Source organism: Passer domesticus, chromosome 2, assembly GCF_036417665.1.
Source record: "Passer domesticus isolate bPasDom1 chromosome 2, bPasDom1.hap1, whole genome shotgun sequence".
NCBI lineage: Eukaryota > Metazoa > Chordata > Aves > Passeriformes > Passeridae > Passer > Passer domesticus.
This window is the reverse complement of record NC_087475.1, coordinates 45,347,171-45,362,266: the sequence shown is the minus strand read 5'-3', so window position 1 is coordinate 45,362,266 and position 15,096 is coordinate 45,347,171. Positions and strand designations below refer to the sequence as shown.

The 15,096-nt window shown below is 35.9% G+C and overlaps 1 long non-coding RNA gene across 2 annotated transcripts; it reads right to left on the bottom strand.

The window, feature by feature from the left end:
• Positions 1–777: 777 nt before the first annotated feature.
• On the bottom strand, positions 778–12,303 carry LOC135295364 (uncharacterized). 2 transcript variants are annotated; one of them, XR_010357430.1, is made up of 4 exons: positions 10,726–12,303; positions 6,971–7,118; positions 4,348–4,606; positions 778–4,245 (listed from the first exon to the last, which is right to left on the bottom strand). It is a non-coding gene; the product is annotated as an uncharacterized LOC135295364 (long non-coding RNA). The 2 variants fall into 2 exon arrangements; XR_010357429.1 differs by having other exon boundaries at positions 4,348–4,438.
• Positions 12,304–15,096: the final 2,793 nt, after the last annotated feature.

Below are 15,096 nucleotides of genomic sequence, written 5' to 3'. Positions count from 1 at the left end.
CAGGATGGTTCTCCTTTACAAATAGTTAAGCATACCTATGAGAGAATCCAAATAGATTGAAAAGGCTAAATCTCATTCCATCTTTCTGAGCCTTGAGAGTTTTTGGCAGTGTGCTAGAGGGATTAAAATTTGGATTTCTGCCATTTCTTCACATTGACTGTTAAACAAATTATATTTGAAGATAAAGTATTCTAAAAGTAGAATGATTTGAAAATTTAAGGTAGAAAAAGGGGAAAGATTATTCTAAAGGTTGAGATCTATGGACATGCATGAAATCTTCGCAGAATACTCTGAGCAGTAACTTTAATATTTTATTAATTGTCTTAAACATTCTGCAGCTTTGATTGTAAATTAATATGGTCAAAAATCTTCTGAATATAATGCTTATATACGGGAAAAGCAAACTGTTTGTCTGAAACAGGCTCTACATATTTGTAGTTTTTTTGGTGTGTCTGATGCACCGTATTTAGGAGAATTCAGTAAGTGATTTCTTGGATGGGATAAAACTGATGATTGGCACAAAACACAAAGAAAATCTCAGGCCCTAGCAAAGCACATATTTTCAGGGTGCCATATTCTTTTAACTATAAAAATCAATTTTCTTGACAGAATTTTGAAACCAATACCACCAATTGTCAGTGGATTCCTGCCACCTAATTTTAATTACCTTGTTGATGAGTCTAACTTAGAAACACTTAATGAAATACAAACTTTCTAATTCATGCATCTATTTTGGATTTGTCAAATGGTCTAATTTGACTAGCAGTATGTGTTAGGTTACTGTAGTAGAGTGCTGACAGAACACAAAAAGACATATATGTTTGGCTTCCAGACGCTGCAAGAATCTGCTTCTGCACAGAAAATCAGGAATCAGATCAACTGCAGTTATTTTCTTATAAATAGCTATTTAACTATTTAAAGCTAAATTTTCACTTAGATTTTCAAACAGGGATGCATGTTGCTGGTCATGAATTAATACTGGAAGTACTTCTGGAAGATGATTGAAGTAACCAAACCTTAAAAGCCACATTCAATAAAACATTTGGTGTGAGAATCTTCTCTACAAATTTAAGAAAAGCACAATGTCAATATGATGGTTATTCAAACTCCTTTATGACCAGTGGAAGGAAAGTGACTTCTAGAGGGCACGACAGATTTGATTTTAGTTGCCTATAGTAGGATGAGACTAACCACAGTCCAAAACAGCCTCTTCTTTCTACCAATTAAATTTAAAGAAGAAAGAGATTTTTAACAAATTCCTTCTGGTTAAGATTTCTAGAGTGACTAGATTAAATGCCATAAGCATATGTCTTTAACAGTATATAAGATTATCTTGGGTACCTGAGACTGGCTAGTCAAGCTGGTAGAAAAACCACAGGTTTTCTGCTCCTATGAACTATCCAGTGCAAAACAAACAATATGTTCAAAGATATCTTGAATAGAAGTAAATGTCTAAGTAAGTTAATTTAGCCTTTGAAAACAATTTCAAAGACAAAAATTCAAAGTGAGTTAAATGAAGGGATGACATCATAGCAGAAGAGAAAACATCATAAATGTTTTGCATGCTACATTTTTATGTGATGAAGAGTCAGAAGGCAAATGTAACATTCCTTAAATCATCAAGAGATGAACACCTCCTGAGAACATTCCATAAAACAAACATAAACCCAAACCCCTAGATCTGCTGCTCCTCCATTATGGAATGGTTGTGTAGGTGAACTTCAGATCTATTTAAGACATGAGGCTCAACTACCCCTTTTTTATTTATTTGGGATTTTTTAGAGGTGGTGGTGGTGATAGGGGGGTGTGTGTGTTTTTTCTTGTACTGGCGAGTCTGGGAATTTAAACATGAGCAATCTGCATAGTCATTTAAATTATTTTGTGCTCAGCTAAGAGCAAATAAGAGATGCAATTCTATTGGCAATTTAGGTTGCTTAAGTGCTATCTTTCTGTAGGCTGCAAGGGCAGGAGTCATTACAATCCCTCTGGCAGGAACATGACACAGCTTCACCACAGGAACTGTGTTTGACTTCTGTATGAGCTGCAGGGCTCCTCTACACAAGTCATAATCAAAGATTAAATCAGTTCAAAAGAACTCAGATTAAAAGTCTGGGTAAGGGTGATAAATTAAACAGTGATTAGTCTTTCAAAGAAGCTTTAAGATTTATACATTTGAAAAAAAATTAAATTTACTGTAATGCTAAGTATTTCAAAAAGTTCTAAAAAACATATGCTAGAGAACATTCTTGCTTTATCAGAAAGACAGAACTAAAATTGCACCTCTTTTCATGCTTTGAGTTCTATAACTATTGAGCTGAATTTAAACAGAAAAAATACATGTGAGGGGCTGATTATAGTGCATGTATTGATGTGATATCTGCATAGATAAGTGGTTATTATTAGTGTTATATAAAGAGACTACAGAAATTTTTAAGTAAAATGAAAAGTGAAAAAGAAAAGTAGTTCTGGCATCTTAAAATCATAATCCTTGTTCTGCAAAACTGCTGTTTATAGCATTTTTAATTTAATATAATCTTTTGAAAGAATTCAGGATTAGACATGCCTATATTTCACCTTAGCTTTACCATTTTAAATGTACATATTATCATATCTTGGTATTATCAAATATTGCTATGCTAGAAAGGTCTAAACAAAAATAAGGATAGAAGTATATGTGTTTTAACAGTAAGTTCTCAAAGAGAATATGTCCCTAACTAACCAAAGACCAGAATCAGCTTGAATTGAAGTTTAGTAGAATTGTCTTCTAGATTTGCTTTGGGTCTTTGCTGGTCTCCTCCAAAATATTTCCATTGTTTTGCAAGTTTTGGTTCCATCAGTTATGTCACCAGAATTATTTACAATGTGTTTATTCAGTCACTGAGTGCTGGATAAATACGAGGAACATCACATAAGTCCTCTCAACTATTTTTTTTTTTTTATTCTGGATGTCCTGAATTTCATATCAACACATAAGAACACCTGATGGACAGGATGCCACCCAGAGGGACATGGACAAGCTCAAAATGGGTACATGGGAATCTTAGGAGGTTTAACAAGACCAAGTGCAGGGTGCTACACCTTGGTTAGGGCAATCCCCAAGATCGAAAAAGGCTGGAGAATGAACAGAGCAAGAGAAGAACTTGAGAGTGCTGGTGGATGAGAAGCTGCACATGAGCCAGCAAACCAGTTTCTGGGATGCATCAAAAACAGCATGGCCAGCAGGGCAAGGGAAGGATTCTGCCCCTTTGCTCAGGTCTAGTGAGACCTCACCTGGAGTCTCACTACACAATTGCAGAACAGAGCTACGGAGAGGCCTTGATGGCTTTTGTCTGGCTTTTGTCTGGTATTGGTGCTTCCAAACACACAGATATTAGCAAAAAGTTGTTTAGGAAAGGCAAGTACAAGGACAGTTGGACCTGATGCAGCATTAATCCATGTCAGTTGAATTTTCTCTGGGAGTTGTTTTACAGAAGTGGTTTTTCTGAAATGTCTCTAATATTTAACTCCAAGAATGGGCAAAAAACAATTCCCTTGACTGGACTGCCATCACCTTATCAGCATAGTACAGCTCATTGAAACCACTTTACTGTTCTCACTGCCCACAGGCTGACACACAAACACTAACAGCTCCAACAGCCTTATCCTATTCCCCTTTCTGGCTCATCAAGATCCATTACTGCAAAATATATCCATATGTGCTGTGTGGATTTCGACTGCCCCCAAAGCCATCTCTTCCTCTGGCAGAACAAACCCATCTCAAACTCCCCTCACAAAGTGCTCCAGTCCTGACTATCCTAGTGGCCTCCTCTGGAGCTGTCCGTTTTTCAGTGTCTTTCATGTGCTGTAAAGTCTAGAACTGGATACAGATGTAGTCTAATGAGTGCTGACGAGAAGGGGATGATCACTGATCATCTGGCTGTGCTCTTGTAAATGCAACACCCAATGCTGCTAGCTTTCATTGCTTCAGGACACACTGCTGACCTTCTTTGAGCCTGTTGTCCCCAGGGGCCCCCAAGTACTTTAATGCAGAGACAAGTCCCAGATATCAAGTCTCCGTCTGAAAATTGCAGAAATGTTGTCCATGTGCCTTTATTCTTGTTGATTTTCACAATGTTCCCAGTGCCCTTTTCTTTGTCTGGTTCCCTCTGGATGGCAGTCCTGTATCAGCTGCACTTCCAGACTGTCGTCTACCACAAATCTGATGGTGCTTCCTGTCTTCTCCTTCATCCTCTTCATAAACAGGAACTAAAGGGGATAGGTGCCACTAGATTACCAAGAAACTCCATTTGTAACCCAGCCCCAGTAATCTCTACTCTTTGAACTTGATACAGGCAGTTTTTTACTCACCTGGATGATACAAACTGGGTGCAAGGATGCTGTGGGAGCCTGTGACAAAAGCCTTCAGAACTTTAAGGTAGAAAAATTCTGCTGCTCTTCCCTAATGCAAAGATCTAGTCACTTCATCACAGAAGGCAATCAGGCATGATTGATGCATGATAGTAAAGCATTTTACTATGATATTCCAAATCACCTTATTCTCATTCATTTGTTGCAAAATGTCTTCCACAAATCGACTCTAATATATTTATATGATTATGAATGGCATCTGGAAGACAAAACTGCAATTCCTTAATTCCACGCAGGACATAGGAAAGAAATTTTGTGTTATGCTGGGAAAGCAGAAATGTAAAATGTAAAATATTAAATATAAAATTCTAAAAAAAAGAGATTAAAAAAAATTCTGCTAGACTGACTAAGCATGGTTAAAAAACAGTACTAAAATCAGATTGTAAAGGAGTCAGATTAACGTAAGTTTTACCAAGCCTGATCCTGTTTTAATAACAGGAGCAGTGTGAGTAAGCCAAATATGTGCAACTTAAAAATCAGTATGCAAACAGAGAACACTAGACTAAAGCATTATTTAAAAGCATTATAACCTTTTTAAAAGAAGCAGAGACAAACCTTATTGAGTGTTGGTTAATAATGCATTTCATTTTATATGCAAAGAACTAGTAATGAAGGATTTAACTTTGCATGATCACACCTGTAAACATCAGTGATCTGAAAAAGACAAAAAATGGGCCTAGCAGGATTTGGAAACTGTGTTTCCACCATAACACTGGTAATACATTTAATTAGTGAAAGACATGCACTGATTTAAAACAGCAGTGCCATATTTAGAAGCTGACATTCAAAAGACCTTTAGCCATATAAAAAATTAATATAGAGCTGATGAAGACAGGGCTTCTTCCTGTACCTAGTTGAGATTTCTGACTATAATATATTGTGCTGGATTTATATTTTAGGAAATAGAAATTTTAATGTAAATTTAAGAACAAAAATATTTGAAAGCAGTCTCTTTCACAGATTTAAATGATATCAGACACCTTTTAGTGAACAAAGACTGTCCTCAAAAAAGTGATGACTGATTAGCACAGAATGGTGATCACTCAGGGAAAGAGCTTGACAAATCCTTTTTCATGTAGCACTTGAGTACTAATTTAACATAACATGAGCTGATGCATAACATAGCAAATTGCTTTTAACTTGATGTATAGGTACCAGATCTGAGGAAAAAATGTATCATTTTCACGTATTCACATCCTGACTGGATGTACTTACATCCTCACCGAATTCCCAGAGAAATTCAGGAGAAGCAGCTGAGGAAGCCTTTCCTTTGATGTAGCGGAAAAAAACCTTAGTGTTGGGTACAGGCAGCCCCATGTCCCAGCTACTTGAGTTTTCCTACCTATTTGTTTCATTGTGTTGAAATTTTCCCAATTTTTCTTTCTTCTCAAAATAAATTAGATTCTTGTTTATATGTAGTTATTGTAACTGTTCTCTAAATCTTTTCTCCCCTCAGCAAAATATCTTTTATTTAGAGCACAACAGCATAAGTGACATATATAGATAACAGTGTGAACCAGACTTAATGTTGCACACAATGAAGCAGGGTGGAAACAACTCTTTCCACAACTGAATGGTTTAAAAAGTGAAGAAATGTAGAGCCTGTTTTACTGCTCTAGAAAGTCTCTATATTATTATAGATTGCAGAAATATACATGACAAGTCACTTTCCCAAAATGAGTCCTGTAACTGGCAAGGAGAAGCATTGTTTTCTGTTTATCTGGACTCCATTCCAGGGCTTCTGCTCCTTTTTAACTACTACTATCCAGAGTGAATGTGATTTGGAGATACTCCTCTCTGATTCCCACAATAAAATGGATTTAAAGGAAATTTTCTTAATGCATTTTTGCAAGTTTCCTCTAGTGCAGTTAATGTTCTGACATTTTTTGTTTTCAACTTCTTATTTTCCTGAAAGACGTGTATTTTTTCTAAATGTATTACTCTATGCTCACTCTAGATTGTAGTTGCTAGTAAAATCACAAAAATTTATTCTCTTGCAGATATCAGGTTGCCTTCAAAAAGACTGTGTTTTCATGTATTTTTTAAGAACTTGCATATTTTTATTCAATTTTTAATATCAACACAAATATATATTTTTTTTTATGTACTGTTATAAATTTTGTGTCTTCAGTAGCAGCTTGTGATCTAACTGGTGACAAAGTAGCTGATTAGCTATGAATGCCTGGCATTTGCAGGTTTTTGTGATGTTAGCAGAGTAGTTCTTAGGGCAGGAACTGGAAAGTCTTCTTCAGCTTTTTCTGATGTTGTAGGTTGCTGAGTCAGTGATAGAATAGCAGCAAGCCACTGTCATTTTCATTGGTAGCCCAGTGTAGCACTATTTCACTGGAAATAGATGCCTTTAAAAAACCCTAAAAACCAAAACAGTAGGACTACAGCTATCTGCTTAGACTGCAAAAATGAATCTTTCCCAGAAAATTTTCAAAGACAACTACCCTCTACCCTTTTTGATCATATCTGAAACTTCTTCATTGGCAGAAAAAGGGAACCTAAAATTGTACTGGTTTTAACAACAGCAGGAAATGAAACTCCAAATAAGCCATACCTTATGGTAAGGGAGAGACCAAAAGCAGCAACTATTGGCTGAGATGTCAGTTTACTAAGAGCACAAAACAACACTCCCAGTGATGATCTGAGTGGTGTAGAATGACAATCTGGTTATACCCACACAGCACTAAACTTCCTCCTCCTCTCTGCAACCAAGACAAAAAATTTAAAAGTAATTTCAGTGCCTTAGTTCAATACATTGTATTCCATCCTTTTTCCTGTATATTTTAGTGAAAGTAGGATTAATTCTATTAAACATTAAAAATAAAAGTTTCTTCAATTTTTCTTATTAATTTATTACAAACTTTCAACTTTTTTCAATATTCTTCCCAGATAGGCGAATTTGGTTTGACATAGCAAGGAGTGGTCTCCAAAAAGAAATTGTATGCAGTGATTACAAGTTTGATTAGGCTTACTCTGCAGTTTAATGTAACTGAAATACACAGTAAACTTGGACATTCTATGGCTGAATACAGACATTCACAGAAGACAAGTTAAAGACATCCTAAGAACCTACTCCTTCATGAATGACATTACATCAGGCTCATATTCCTGTTTAGCTTAATTTTGAGGTAAAATTTATTTGAGAAAGAGTTTCTGATGCTGTAAAGTCAGAAAAAGACAAAGAATATATTTACTCATTCTAACAGAATAGTGAAAAGGTGCGACATATTGTAGTAGCAACTATCAGGACTTCTCATACATACAGCAGTGTCCTTGTGTTAATCTATAGAAAAAAAATCCTAGAAATCTCTGTAAAGTAAATTCTAACCCTCATTATGAATGGTATACTAATAACTAGAGAAGTTAATTACTTTGCCTCGGGATATACACACAGTAGCAGAAGTAACACTGATCCAGGTTTTACTGCACTAAGCTGCCATCTTTCTTTCCTGATAGAAAGTCTCTTTTTGAACATAGTTCCACCTTATTTGTATCTTGAATTTTCAGGATATCCCAAAGTGAACAACAGGTACTATTGCTACTACATCCATATTACTGCATGACAGAATAATAAGAAGCTCTGGAGCTTGACTGCCTACTTGGCTTAATTGGGCCTCTCCAGCTTGACCATTCAAACATAAATCTTATGCAGTATGGATGCCAGCAGGCTTTACTGTTTGACCTTGAAGCCTTTTTTTCTACTGAGAGATATATTCACAGCTCCTGAATTCAAATTATGTTCTAGTAAATTCAGTATTAAAAATTTTGTTGATATTTCGTTAGCACTGTCAAGAGATTGCTTGATATTGCTGCCAAAAGCTGTATCCAAATGGAACAAAATTTTTTGCAACGTGTTCCTGGTATACATTTCAGCACACCTTTTTGTGCTGTCAGGATTTCCCTCCTGTTGTGTGTTAGCATAACTAGAAACTAGTGTGCATTGCTCTTGGCATGTATCCCATAATGAGGGAACTGGTTCTTGGTCTACCACTTCAGACATATTTTAATTGTATTATTTTTGAAAAGTAATAGAAGAGGCAGAATGGTCACTGATCCAAAAATGTGCCTGACAGTTTCAATAAATGCAGATTTTTTTTTTTTTTTGAGTGTCTACACTGCAATTATCTCTAACAGCAAGGTTAATTTATAGGAGTTGTAGTGCTATATGTGGGACTACTGCTGCCAGTTTGGGAATCCAAGACCTGGAATCAGTAAAATCTCAAATTTTAAGTAAACTTGTTTATTGCTTTGATGATGGCAGTAAAAAGTTTGAAAATGTGAGACCTAAAATACTCCATTATATTTTCAGAGATCTAGTCTTCAAAATACTAACTGCTTCATATCTTTTAGCAAGGTATTATTTCTATGACTTCCTAAAGTTAAGGAAGAACATAAAAAGTAAATTTAGTGCATGATGAACAGATGATATTACCTTCTAACTGTCGGTAAAAATGCTAGGCTTGAGGCTTCTACTGTCACTACTGAGCATAAGACTATCAATTACTCTCACAGTAGCTGTTTCTGCTGTTTCTACAGGCTGGAGCAGATCTGGACCTGAAGCAGATTCTCAGCCACAGATCTATGCTGTAGTGTGCCACATCCATCTCTATTTCACTGATTCACATCCAACGGATACATTTCAAAGTCAGCATACTTAAGCCAGCAAACAGTGTTGAGACGGAAGTTTAATCTAACTTCTGAAGTACAGAGTGAAATTTTTTTCAGAACAAAAAAAACCCCTAAAATCAGTGGAATGAACCTGACAGAATTCTCAGATAACATACAGCTGTTTGGAATCTTATTAGATGAAAACCAGAGGATAAAGAACAAATAGGCTGAAAAAGTAGGATTTTCTGAGAATTGTTGGATCCTGAAAAAAAATTTTTAATCTTTCCATAGGATTGTTCTTGCACAAATACTTTCTCATTGCATTGTAAAATGTAAAAAGATTATTTGTACTGGAGAAAGGTGAGTCTAAACTCACTGTCAGTGATTTCAGTAGGTCTTGAACATATTCAAGAGGGAGGAAAGTGGAGGATTTTCAAGCAAGAGGTTATACTAATTCAATACCTTTCTAAACCCAGCTAGTAATTTGTTGTTAAACTAAAGCACAGCAACAAGATTTCCATTATTATTTTAAAGACTGTAAATTGAAAATTTCCATGCCATAATGGCTTTCACTATTAAAGGTTTACATTTTATTTCCAGTAAAAGTTCTGCTTATTCAGCTGGAGGCTATTAGATTTTATAATGTCTTCCCTGCTAATTAAAAAAGATCCTTCCACTTTCAACATAAACCTTCTTGTACAAAAGTCTATCCTATTTACTATAGAGGTCCTGTATCTATTCTATATATTCCATATATAGTGTACATTATATATTTTTTCACTCTTCATTTTAATAAGTAGATAATGTTCATATTTTTAGGCCCTCTAAATCCTGCTTAATTTTTTACATCTTTCTTAAAATATGGACATACAGTACTCAAATAATGCTTTAATCAATGCTGTATACCATTTCACTGCTTAGTATTTCTCTTTTTAATAGGAAAATGACATCTCTGATAATTTTGCTACAGGAAGCTCACTGTAAGCTGATATTCACCTGGTGAAGAACAACAATTCAATATCCTAGTCAGACAAAGTCTGACTGGATTATTTATTATCCAGAATGCCTATCCACTCTTCACAAATGCACATAGATTTTTTTTTTTCTGGACAATGTGAGAGATAAATTACACTTTTCAACTATTCAGATCTCCAAGTAACTTAAAAAAATAAGTTTATGCAACAGAAATCACAGCTGCTTTTCACATGTATACTAGATAGATAGACAGATAGATAGATAGATAGATAGATAGATAGATAGATAGATAGATAGCATGAATCACTTTCTAGTGTGTTGGGTTACATAGGAAATGTCCCTAAGAGTAAATTACTTAGTAATTGTCTAATCTGGGATTTTATACAGCTGGTACTGGCAAAAGATAGGAGACAAACTGAAAAAACAGTCAATTAGTATTCTGGTTTTATGTAATGATATGCCAAAATTTAACTATAAGAGGGAAGTTCATCAAAGTCTTCCTGAAACTTTGTAAACAGATAGAAATTTTGCTTTTTGAACCTGCCCTGAAAGACAGAAGCAGGTTCAATGTCCTAAAAGAACATTTCCCTTTTGTGGCAGACCAGCTATATTACAGCAGTATATTACAGCACACTTACCTCTGCACTATATCTCATGATAAAAAGAGGTTTCATATTTCCAGTACTTTTTCTCTTCTAAGTAAGTGGAATGAGAAAAAGAACTTACCTTTTTTGTTTTCTTGCAGAGTTTAAAATTAATTTCCTCTGATCATGCAATCATAGTATTCACATTTGCATTTAATCTTTTGATCTAACTAGAATTCTTTAGCAGCATTTTATACAGCAAGACTTATTTGGAGAGTCTAATTACTTCATGATGTGTAGCAAGACAGGTATTTAATTACTAAAGATATTATTTGACATCTTCAAAGTGTAATATCCATTCTCTCAGAATCTGAGATACTAATCTCAGAACTCTAATACCCAAGATAGTTGGATAAAAAATTTTCAAGATTAGAAGGCTGATCTCAGCTGGCTGTCAGACCCCAGATTTCCTGTTTTCATCTGGGGCATAGTTAATTCTCTTCTTAGTAGCTGGTACAGCGCTGTGCTTTTTGTATTTAGTATGAGAGCAATGTTGATGATACCCTGATGTTTTGGGGGTTGCTAAGTAGTGGTTACCCTCAGTCAAAGACTTTTCAGCATCCTATGCTCTGTCAATACTGATGTGCACAAATGCACATGAGGAAGCACAGCCAGGACAGCTGATCCAAACTGGCCAAAGGGCTGTGACTTACAATAAAACTAGATATAGTTTCTATAGAACTATAGAAATTCCCAGTATGTAAACTGGAGGGAGTTGGCCAGGTGGGGTTGATCACTGCTCACAGACAGGCTGGATGTTGATTAGGAGGTGGTGAGAATTGAACTGTGTATTACCTATTTCTCTAGGGTTTTGTTTCTTTCTCTTCTCCTCCTCCTCATAAATTAATTTATGATAATAGTACTTGCTATTAAAATTATAATAATGAAAATTGAATTTAAATATTATTATAAGTATAAATATTTGATATAAATATTAATTGTTATTAAACAAAAAGTAATACACTATGTATTATATGACATATTTATATATTATATAGTAATTATTCATATATATATAGTGTTTATTACAATTAATAATAAAAATAATATGAGATAGAGATGATGATGATCTTATGTGAACCCATGAGGTTAACCAATTCTCCTCCCTACCAGGGGAGGTGGAGGAGCAGGAGGAGATTGTAGGGGTGGGAGTGAGAAGTTGAATGGTATTTAGCTGCCAGCTGGGATTAAACCACACACCCACCCATCTGCTCTCTCTCATTCCCTATCCTCAACATGACAAGAGGAGAAACAAGAGGAAAAAAGTGATTGCTTGAGACACAGACAGGGAGATCACTTACAAATTATTGTCACAAGCAAAGTAGACTCAAATTGGGGAAAATTAATTTAATGTGTTGCCAATTAAAATAGGTGTGGAAGTTGAGGAACAAAGAAACTAAAACACCTTCCTCCACAACCCATTCATTTTTCTCAACTTCAGTCCTTTATTCCCTGCATCCTTGCCACAAGTGTGGCAGGGTGGGAAACAGGTGGTTACTGTCAGCACCTAAATGTTCCTCCCTGCAGCTCCTTCCTCCTCCCCACATTTTTCCGACTCCATTGTGGGTCACCTACATGTCCTACATTCCTTCAGAATAAATTTGTTTCAGCATGTGTCCTCCATGGACCATGGTCTAGATATCTACTCTGATGTGGTAGTCTCCACTGGCCGCAGTGACATATTTGCTCATCTCCACAGGCTGATGCCTGTGTCAGAACAATCTGCTCTAGCATGAGCTCTCAAAAGGTGTCAGTTCCTTCAGAAAATGTCTACCTGCTCCTCCACAAGCTGCAGTGTGGATATCTGCTCTGAACTGGGCATCTCCATGATCTGAAGAGAAATCTCTGCCCTGAAGTCTGGAGCACCTCCTTCCTCTCCCTCTCTGACTTTGGTGATCATTGGGTGGCTTCTCACACTTTTTTCCAAATTTCATTCCTCAATGCCTCTACAGTGTTTTTCCTTTTGTGACAATAAATTCTCCTCAAGGCAATCAGCTTTGCTGATGGGCTCAGGTGTGTTGCTCTGCTGCAGCAAGCTGAAATTAGCTGGGTTTGGGCAGCCTCTGCGTTTATACAGAGCATCCCTGCAGCCACCTCTACCTAACCTTGCCAATATACTATGTATGGACATCTATACAGAGTTTCTATTCAACACAGTCAGTGAAGTCTACAGAACTTGCAGATGATGAAATGTATGTGTCTCATTTAGCTGACTAGCTCCCTACATTCAATTACTAATTCAGTCACCTAAACTCAGGTATTTAATGCCTTCCAGGAGACCTTAGGATATTCCTGGCTGATATTCAGATGTTGATCTGAAAAAGATGTGGGTCTCTTCCAAGTCCTGCGTATGATTTACCAGTTGCTTGAAGGTAATGGGGATGTTTCAGATGACATTGAGGCCTCATCCATTGATTTAACTGAACAGAGATTCAATTTGTTTGCTATATGCAGACATTTAGTGCCATCTGCTATGTCTTAGGATATCCAAACATCTGGATAGTCTGGCAGATATGTTTCAGAATGACAGCAAACTTGTGTTTTTTTGGAGACACTGTTGGAAGACAGGTGGGATAGCCCAGGAAAACTCCTGGTCCTGCTGCTCAGGTAAATGAAACTCATAGTGGTCTTAGAAGCAGACAGAATCAAAAGCGTCAACTTAGTAATTTAATGTTGCTTAATCTTTCTTGCCATCATAAACTGACTAAAGCTATCACCTACAGCTATTTCTGACCCTTATGATATCTGAAGCATTTGTATGACACTAGCAGATATTTTACAGGACCCAGAGGAAACCCATCACATCCCAGAGCCAGGTGGAAGACATGCTGGATGTGCTGAGGCATGTAGATGCTTGTAGGCAAGGGAGTATTTCCTGATATTAACACATCTCTCTTGCATGACAACAGGATAGCATCCTTAATGCCTCACTGATACTGCACTCAAACAGAAAGGTAAAGTAGCCACCCTGCTTTCTTCTCTCTTTCATTCTTTTTTCTCAATCCTGCAAAACTCCCCAGTAGTCCAAAATTGTTGAGCGGCCGTGAAGGCCAGTACAGTTTTAGATGTTCCTCTGGTGTAGTGAATAAGCACAGCTGAATTAACAGAGCTAAATAAATTAGACTGGATTTAAATAACTGACTCTATTTCTAGTTTCTAAACACAGCTACCTATACACTGCCAAAACTCAGTAGAATATTTCATTTTCAAAATTTGATAATATACAGCCTCATCAATATACTTATCATTTCATGTAAAGCAATAAAAAAATCTATTTTCATCTCTATCTGTAGTAGTTCTATTTTTGCTTGTCCATTTATCTTTACAGATAACAACAATCAGCACTTCCATAGAAAAATATTTTTGAACTAAAAAGCGTAATTGTAATTAGTGTGAAAGAATGTGATGAACAAACCCTCAAGTGGAACAAACACAGCCTCTCCTTTTATTCTTTTTATATAGAATTAATTTTATCTCCATATTTCTGGTTACTGGCATAATGTCATAAGAATTGCGCTGATACTATTATCAATGTGATGCAAGACTTTTACAGGGCAGTTGGGTGCAGACACAGCTACTTTCACAATGATTAAATCCTGACAGTTCTAGAGAAGATAAATTTTGGAAGAAATAAGGTATTAAAACCAGTTGAGAAAATTGTCTATTTTTTTCAATTAGGCATCTCACCTTTCTGAATGTCTTTAAAGCATGCTGTCCAATTCAGTGTACAATATTTGAGGCATATTTATGGTGGATTTGGTTTTGAAGTTAGTAATTATTAATAGTTGTTAAGGATAAGGTCAAGGGCGATTTTATCTCTCTAGTTTTAGTTCTAACCAAGAAAGAATCTTGAAACAAAAAACAAACCTAAAATTATTAAGAAATAATTTTTTTAACATTTTCATCTCTTCAAGTCCTTGACCACATAGAAGACAAGACTGTTTTGGGGTTTTTTTAAACAGTTTTTACTTAGACTTCCTTCCCAAAATTTTTAAAAGATATGTGGAGGTATTTGACAGCAAAAAAGGAAAAGTTATGACACTAAACTAATAGAAGGTCTTAATATTTCAACTGATACCAGTCAAATGAGATTCACTGGTGCAAGTCTTGAATCTATTAATATTCTTACAGCTTCATGGAAATATGCAATTCAGTAGAAATCGGTTGATTTAGCAACCACAACTACAAGACACTGCAATGCAAAACTGTCCTTAACAGCCACCAGAATTCCACGAAGCAGAGGACACATAAAGTCTTCTAACCGTTGGGTAATTTTCAGAAAGGTGTTGCAGGTTTCTAATCCTATTTAGAGAAAATGCCTTGGATGAAGAGAAACATCATTTAAGAATTGGAATCTATAAAGACGCAAGGCATTTATTACTTTTGTTGTGGATCTTACAGTTTTTGGCCAGACAGACTTGTGGTATGTATATAGAGATCTTTCACTCTATTT